Below are 8,361 nucleotides of genomic sequence, written 5' to 3'. Positions count from 1 at the left end.
CTCCATATCTACTAGATGAATCGTCACAAAACTGTGAGACATTTATGTCTCAGGATAAACTGAATTTGAACTTAATAATCTTTGACTTTCATCTGCCGTAATTCTCATATATTTGTTTAATGCCAAATGTCTGCAAAACACCAGCCTTAACTTTGAGTTTGTGTTAATAGTCAAATATCAGTGAACCTTGTGGTCAACAATACGTTATACCTGCTAATCTAATCTGTTTCAAGTGTTATATAAATTAAATATACTTGTCAAGTGCTCCATTATGAATGCATTATGAACGTTGACATAACTGAATTGTGACATTTAATGAGTGAAAAACATTGGGATCTGTTGACTGCTGCTTATCCTTTTACCACATGAAAAACATAGCTCCTGCACTGAGTCAGAACATTATTGAACCAAAACTGAATAAACTGTGACAGCATTTCACAGCTAGATTAATCCGTGTACAAAATAAACAAAGAGAACGACACAGGTCGCTGCTTTTGCTCCCTTTGTGACCTTAGATCGGGGTGAAACCTGTTGATTCTCATCAAGCACTGAGTTATATTTCAGTGTAGAGAAACGACAGCATATTTTAACAGTTTGTGATGCTGTCGGAATGCTGGCCTGTACAGCATATAATGATGAAATATAATTTCATATTTAAAACTCAGCACCCAGATGATTGTTTTACAGAACTCAAGAAAAATAAATTAACTAAGTGAGAAGTTTTGACAGCGTAGGCATGGAAAGATGTTATGAACTGAGACACAGGATGCAAGATCCAAAAGCAGGACTCGGACACAGTTGTCCAAAAATAGAATGTTCTTTAATAACAAAAACTAAATCGTACTTTCAAAAAATAGAAAGTAGTTAAAAAGCCAAAACAAAGTTGTACAGCAACACAAAAACTCACTTGACAAAAGGTCTAAATCGCAAGGTAGGTATCAGGAGTCAAAAGGCCTGGGTGCTCACGACATGAAACATAACGAACTGACAAAGGAACAAAGAAACACCAGGGCTATATATAGGTGAGGGGGATGGGCACAGGTGAAAACAATCAGGGCAGGGCCAAGCAATCTCACGGGCGGGAAACACACAAAGGCAGGAAATGTGGGATCTGGAATGACAGGAAAGATTACTTTCAAAATAAAAACAGGAAGTGACAAGATCTCAAACACAAAACTAGAGTAAAAACATAACCTAACATATCTGTCGAGTCACAACATTACCCCCCCCCCCCTCTAGGGACGTCTCCTGACGGCCCAGGCAGATTAGGATGTTGCCTGTAGAAATCCCTGATCAACTCCTGATCCACAACGTAGCGAGAAGGGATCCACATCCTATCCTCTGCTCCATAGCCTTTCCAGTCAACGAGGAACTGCTTGCCATGTCCCCTTCTCCGGACTGCCAGCAGTTTCTTGACCGTATAAACAAGGCCACCATCAACAATTCTGGGGGGTGGCGGAGGTTTAGTTGCGGGCACCAAACTGCTTTCCTTGACAGGCTTGATCTTCCCAACGTGGAATGTAGGGTGGACCCGCAGGTAATGACCCCGACCTGGGGAGTCGCAGGCGCACAGACACAGGGTTCACAATCTTCGTTATTGGAAAGGGACCAACAAACCTGGGGGCTAATTTTCTTGAAGCGACATGGAGGGGTAGATCTTTCGTGGACAACCACACCTTCTGCCCAGGCTGGTACACTGGAGCTGGCCGGCGGTGTCGGTCAGCCCCCCTTTTCATTGAAGAAGAACTCCTTAGAAGGGTTCGACGGGCAGCCGCCCAGATGCGGTGGCAACGTCTGACCAGGGCATGTGCAGACGGGACCAAGACCTCCTTTTCAGTCTCAGCAAACACGGGTGGTTGGTAGCCAAAGACGCACTGGAAGGGAGTCATACCAGTGGCAGAGGTGGGAAGAGAATTGTGGGCGTATTCCACCCAGGTTAGATGCTTGCTCCACGATGAGGGATTCTGAGCCACCAAGCACCTCAGACATGTCTCCAACACTTGATTTAATCTCTCCGTTTGTCCGTAGGACTGGGGGTGTTACCCAGAGGAGAGGCTAGCGGTGGATCCAATGAGACTGCAGAACTCTTTCCAGAACTTGGAAACAAACTGTGGGCCGCGGTCTGACACAATATCCCTGGGAAATCCATGTATCCAGAACACATTGACCATCATAATTTCCGCCGTTTCCTTGGCCGAGGGTAGCTTGGCCAATGGAATAAAATGAGTCATTTTAGAAAAACGATCTACCACTGGTATTACCTTGAGACACCGGGAGTCCAGTAACAAAGTCCATGGATATGTCAGACCAGGGCCGTTGAGGAATGGGCAACGGCTGCAGCAACCCAGCCCGAGACCTGGAAGAAGTTTTGCTGCGAGCACAAACAGGACAGGCATTCACATATTCACCAACATCTTTAGCCATGGACGGCCACCAGAAACGCTGCTTAATTGCGAACATGGTTCCTCTAACCCAGGGGTGTCGAACTCAATTTCATCGTGGGCCACATTCGCATAAAGGTTGCACTCAGAGGGCCGGTTGTAACTATATAAATATATAATATATATATAAAATAATGTATTACATTATTGCCTCTGAATTGGATTATTATCGGATAGGATAATAACTTGGTAATTAACTACGTCTGAAAGCAGAAGTCCAGGGCAAATAATTGCAAATGTCTTCAGTGCGCATGTCACAAAATGAGATGCATATGTAGTTTATGGGCAACCTGCTTCTGTAAAGTGGCATGTAACCGTATAATAAACGTATTATTATCTTTGAAAGCTCTTGCTGGGCCACATAAAATGAAGTCGCGGGCCGGATTTGGCCCCCGGGCCTTGAGTTTGAGACCCCTGCTCTAACCCCAGGATGACAAGTGAGCAAGGACGTGTGAGCCCAGTGAATGATCTTGGAGCGTAAGGGCACTGTAACAAACAGCCTATTAGGCGGACACTCACTAGGTGCTGGGCTCTCAACATTTGCTTGCTGCACCTCTTTTTCTATCTGCCAAGTTACCGCTCCTACCACACGGTTCAGTGGTAGGATGGGTTCTGGTTCCTTGGCAGCAGGCTCAGGGTCAAACAGACGGGACAAGGCATCTGGCTTGGTGTTCTGGGAGCGAGGTCTAAATGACAAGGTAAAATCAAAACAACTGAAAAAAAGTTTCCATCTAGCCTGGCGTGAATTCAGTCTCTTAGCCTTTTTTATTTATTCGATGTTCTTATGGTCTGTCCATACCAGGAACGGCTGAGCGGCCCCCTCTAGCCAATGTCTCTACTCCTCCAAGGCTTGTTTCACTGCCAGTAGTTCACGATTGCCCACGTCGTAGTTCCTTTCCGCTGGGGACAACTTACGGGAGAGATAAGCGCAGGGATGGAGCTTATTATCCTTTACAGCCCGCTGAGAGAGAACTGCCCCCACACCGAGGTTAGAGACATCCACTTCTACCACGAACTGTCAAAGTGGATCTGGGATGGTGAGGATGGGAGCAGAGGTGAACATCTCCTTTGGAGCTTGATAAGCGTTAGCAGCTTTGGAGTTCCATTCAAAAGGGACATGAGGAGAGGTAAGTACATGTAGCGGGGAAGCAATAGAACTGAAATTTCTGATGAAACATCTATAAAAATGTGCAAACCCCAGGAACTGCTGTAGTTTTTTCCTGTTGACAGGAACTGGCCACTCGGCCACGGCACTGACCTTGGCAGGGTCCATCTTTATTTGACCGGGGGCAATGATGAAACCCAGGAACGATGTGGTTTGGACATGGAACTCGCACTTCTCTGCTTTAACATAAAGTTGGTTCTGTAGCAAGCGGTCGAGGACTTGACGGACATGCTGCTGGTGGGTTATGTTGTCAGGAGAAAAAATCAAAATGTCATCAAGATATACAAACACAAACTTATTCAGGAAGTCCCCCAACACCTCATTTATGAGGGCCTGAAATACTGCCGGTGCGTTTGTCAAGCCAAAAGGCATCACTAGGTACTCATAGTGTCCACTAGGTGTGTTAAATCCAGTCTTCCATTCGTCCCCCTCCCAGATTCTCACCAAATGATAAGCATTCCTTAAATCCAGTTTGGTGAAAATGTTGGCGTCTTGCAAAAGTTAAAAGGCGGAGGAGATGAGTGGGAGAGGGTACCTGTTTTTGATGGTGATTGCGTTTAGAGGGCTGTAGTCTATACAGGGCCGGAGTGATCCATCCTTTTTGTCTAGGAAAAAGAAGCCCGCTCCCGCCGGTGACGAGGAAGGGCGAATGAGTCCGGCCTGCAAGGAGGTCTCAATATAATTGTTCATGGCCTCCCTTTCGGGTCCGGAAAGAGAGTAGAGGTGACCCTTGGGAATGGGGGAGCCAGGTACCAAGTTGATAGCACAGTCATTAGGCCTATGTGGTGGCAGGGCAGTGGCTCGGGCTTTACTAAAAACCTCCTTTAGGTCCCAATAGCAACTGGGCACCTTGGACTTGTCAGGGAAATCTTGCTCCTGTACTTGGATAGCCTCAGTCATTTCTGTACATGCAATCCTTCTAGCATGGGGAGTGTTGTCATCAGTCTTATTGTCTCTCAAACAGAAATGCTTGCAGTCCTCTCCCCATCCCTTAACTCTCCCAGATCTCCAGTCTATGTGTGGGTTGTGCTTGACTAACCATGGGTAACCAAGAATAAGTGGATGCTGAGCAGAGTCAAATAAATGGAAAGTCATGTGTTCAGTATGTGTTGCATTTACGGTTATTTCAATGGGCATAGTACAGTGGGTAACGGTAAACAATAACCGACCATCCAGAGCAGAGGCCTTTAATGGTTGCGTCAAAGGAATTACCACACAGTTCCACTTCTTGGCCAACCCCCAATCCATTAAACTTTCATCTGCACCAGAGTCTATGAGAACCCCCTGAGTTAAAACATGTCTGTCTACTTTTACTTGTACCTGTGTCAACGTATGAGTAGGGAATCCAGATGACAGTTGGCTCACCAGGGTCCTCCTCGTCCCTGATGAGCCCGATCTTTTGCTGTACAAGAAGCCAGGAGGTGCCCCTGCTCCCCACAGTAAAAACACCTGCCCTCCTGAATGCGCCGAAGACGTTCCCCCGGAGTCAACTTTGCCCGACCCAACTGCATGGGCTCCTCTGAGACACTAGGGAGCACTCTTCTCTCAGGAGGAGTATCAGCAGGAGGTCTCCCGGCGGGACGATGGCTTGTTGTGTCCCCTTGGTGTCGAGGCAGACGTGCCACATTCTTGAACCTTTCTTTTTGTCTTTCGGCCAGTCTATTGTCTATTCGAACTGCCAGTGCAATGACATACAGTCGGCGTCGCGTCACAGTTGGGGGCGGGGCATTTCGAGGGGGAAAACAATCCTTTCCCCCTCGCCCGGAGCACTGTAAGCGCGCGGATTTTAAATGTTAAACAAACATGTCATACATTGATTCATTGCATCCCATTGACAGGGATAGATACTTTAAAAAAAATTATTTAATAGGATCGGATTCTTGTCCATATCTTATTAAAGAGTGGACGAATGATCCGACTTAATGGCCTGAAGTTTCATTCCCTGATATCTTCTGATACCTGGTTGAATCACCCGGTAAGAGGCAAAATCACGTTAACTGATGAATTAAACCTCACATAATTTCTATGTCTGACAAGGAAATTAGCACGTTTTAGTGCATTTGTTCATCACACAATGGTTGTTATTGCACAATAGCCATCATGAGCAGCATATACATATTGGTTATTGACGACTCGGTACGTTATATCACGCAGGGATTTACACACACAGCAGCCTAAAGAACTAGAACTGCCTGATATTCAGAGTACAAAGAGATGAGGACTTCATCAGTGGTGCCATTAATGTGATGCAAACATTTTGGTCACAACACATACTACACAAACTTCGGGAGCTGAAAGATGCACAGGTAGGTGGTTGAATTTCCTATCAGTGTAAAAATGGCAACAAATAAGTCACTGTGACAGAGTTACATATTTATTTATACCAATTCATTTTGAAGCATATTATAGCTATTTCATTCAGTATCAACAAAGACTACTAGACTATATGTACAAAATCAAATATCACAAAGCCTATACATTTATTTACAACATGAAAACATACATAGGCTACAAATAGAATGAATAATGGGCTGTACAATATTGGAGGAAACTGGTGTTGCAATGTAATTCATCTCCGTAACATCGCTGTGATATGAAAAAAAAAACACAGCATTTTATACTAGTTAGGGGCAGTTTTTATTTACAACCCAGGCCTGCATGATTTGAAATATACTGTATTGTATGGCCCTGATTTACTTTAGTAAGATAAGCAAATTGTGTTTGTCTATACTTGTGACTTTGATACTAATCAGATAATAATTGTTGATATTGTGATGTTGATCAAATGGTTCTTGTGTTCTTTTCAAAGGGGGTCTCATTTATGATAAGCACTGTATATGTTTCTGCTAAGTAGGCAGAACACAGTCCAGGCGAAAGCAGCACAGGGAGCGACCCATCAGGCAACACAAGTGGCAGCAGAACATCAGGCATCAGAGGCAGAGCGTCAGGCATCAGAGGCAGAGCGTCAAGGTGTGCAGCAGCAGAGCAGCACTGAGATAAGTTCAGGGACCTGTGGAAAGACAAACAGGTGGTTTTGATTAGAAAGATTCATTATGTCTCAACTGAAACCTGTTAAATGGCACAATTGGAACAATAATGACTTCTTTGTTGTATAAAAAAGTTGCATAAAATATTGTTCTCTGATGCTCATTATTAAATGACTGCACATTGATTTTGTTCTTACTCTCAGATTCTGTAACGGTTGTACATGACACTGCCAGACAAGTTCATTAGTGCTGCACAGACATGCACAATCCTATCCATCATGGCCTCTTCTCTCTTTCATCCTGCAGTCTCTTCACCAGGCGCAGAGGAAGTGGGCCATCCAGAATGTGGTACCGGCTCTTCAGGGCACCAATGACTCTCTCTGCAGACCACATGTCACATGTTGTTAAAATGCTGTTTATCTACATTGTTATGTTCGAGTTTCACAGGAGTAGCACAGTTGACCTTTATATCATATCGTCAGTGCATTGTGTCCTATAATTAGTGTTTATTTTTCATGTTAAAGTGAAGAAAGATCCCTGTTAACTTCCTGTTATCCTGTTCTCTTGATATTGCACTAAATGTGAACAACAGTTCAATGTATTTAAATATAGAATAACATGTTTTTAAGATAAAATGTTATCTTAAGACACCCTACAAAGTAGGGATTACAAATGTACTCGTTGATGTGATTAATTGAATAACGTCTCAGCACTTGTTAACCCGGATCTGTTCATTTAGTTAGGGAAATGTGAACCACGTCAGCGGCAAGTAGCAACTGTGATTTGATGATGCAGCACACTCTGAATACCAAAAACATTAAAATGTACAAACTGTATGAATCTGACTGCTAACTCTATACTTACCAATGTGAATTCTGATGTTCGAAGTCACACGAGAATTTGCAACATCTTCGGCTGACAGTTGTTTTCGGCACCTCGTGAAAGACGGTGTGATGAGCTGTGCACCCAGAACAGCAAAGTCATCCTTCAAAGTGAAGCCCCTGTCGGCTAAAATCTGAAATAAACATAACAAATACTTAAAAACACTACTTTACTTCAACAGCGACTCAAAAATGGTAACTATGGGTAAATAATAAATTCACAAATAAGACTTAAATTAGAAAAAAAAAACAGTTCAATTGTTACCTGATCTCCTGCATGGTGGAACTTCTGAGATAAGAAGTCTGAGTTCCTTACAATATGCACATCTGAAGCCCTCCCTCCCCAGCCTTTGGAGAGATATGTGATTGAGCCAGATGGGTGACATGCAATGAAATACTTCACTGTCGTCCAGTTTTTGTATTTTGGCGTACATCAAATCCAACCATCGGGAGAATACATCCAGGAAAGTGCTATGTGCCAGGTCAAATATTCCACACATCATATCGGTTGAGGGGTTCTGCCGCAGTTTCACCAGAGTAATAAAGAGCTGGTCTTGTGTTGACATCTTGGATGTTTTCTGTGATTTAACAAACTGTACCAGGTACTGATGAAGAGTGTCAAATACTGTCCATGACTTTACATTTAGTGTCATTTTCTCTCACAGTGTTTACCGACATTTTCAACGTCTCCAATTCTCTGATGGCTTCAGCTCGCTCCTTCATGGCCTCATCTCTTTCGCTTCTTAAATTATACAATTCTTCATAAAGTTGTTTTCTCTCTAACTCCTGAAGAGGTATGGGAGCTTCTGATGTTGAGGATTCTGGTGCCGGGGCTTCTGGTGCTGGGCCCTCTGATGTTGGGGATTCTGGTTGGGCAGACTGAACAC

Source organism: Pseudochaenichthys georgianus, chromosome 1 (genome assembly GCF_902827115.2).
Source record: "Pseudochaenichthys georgianus chromosome 1, fPseGeo1.2, whole genome shotgun sequence".
NCBI lineage: Eukaryota > Metazoa > Chordata > Actinopteri > Perciformes > Channichthyidae > Pseudochaenichthys > Pseudochaenichthys georgianus.
The sequence above is the reverse complement of the archived record's forward strand: the minus strand, read 5'-3'. Positions refer to the sequence as shown.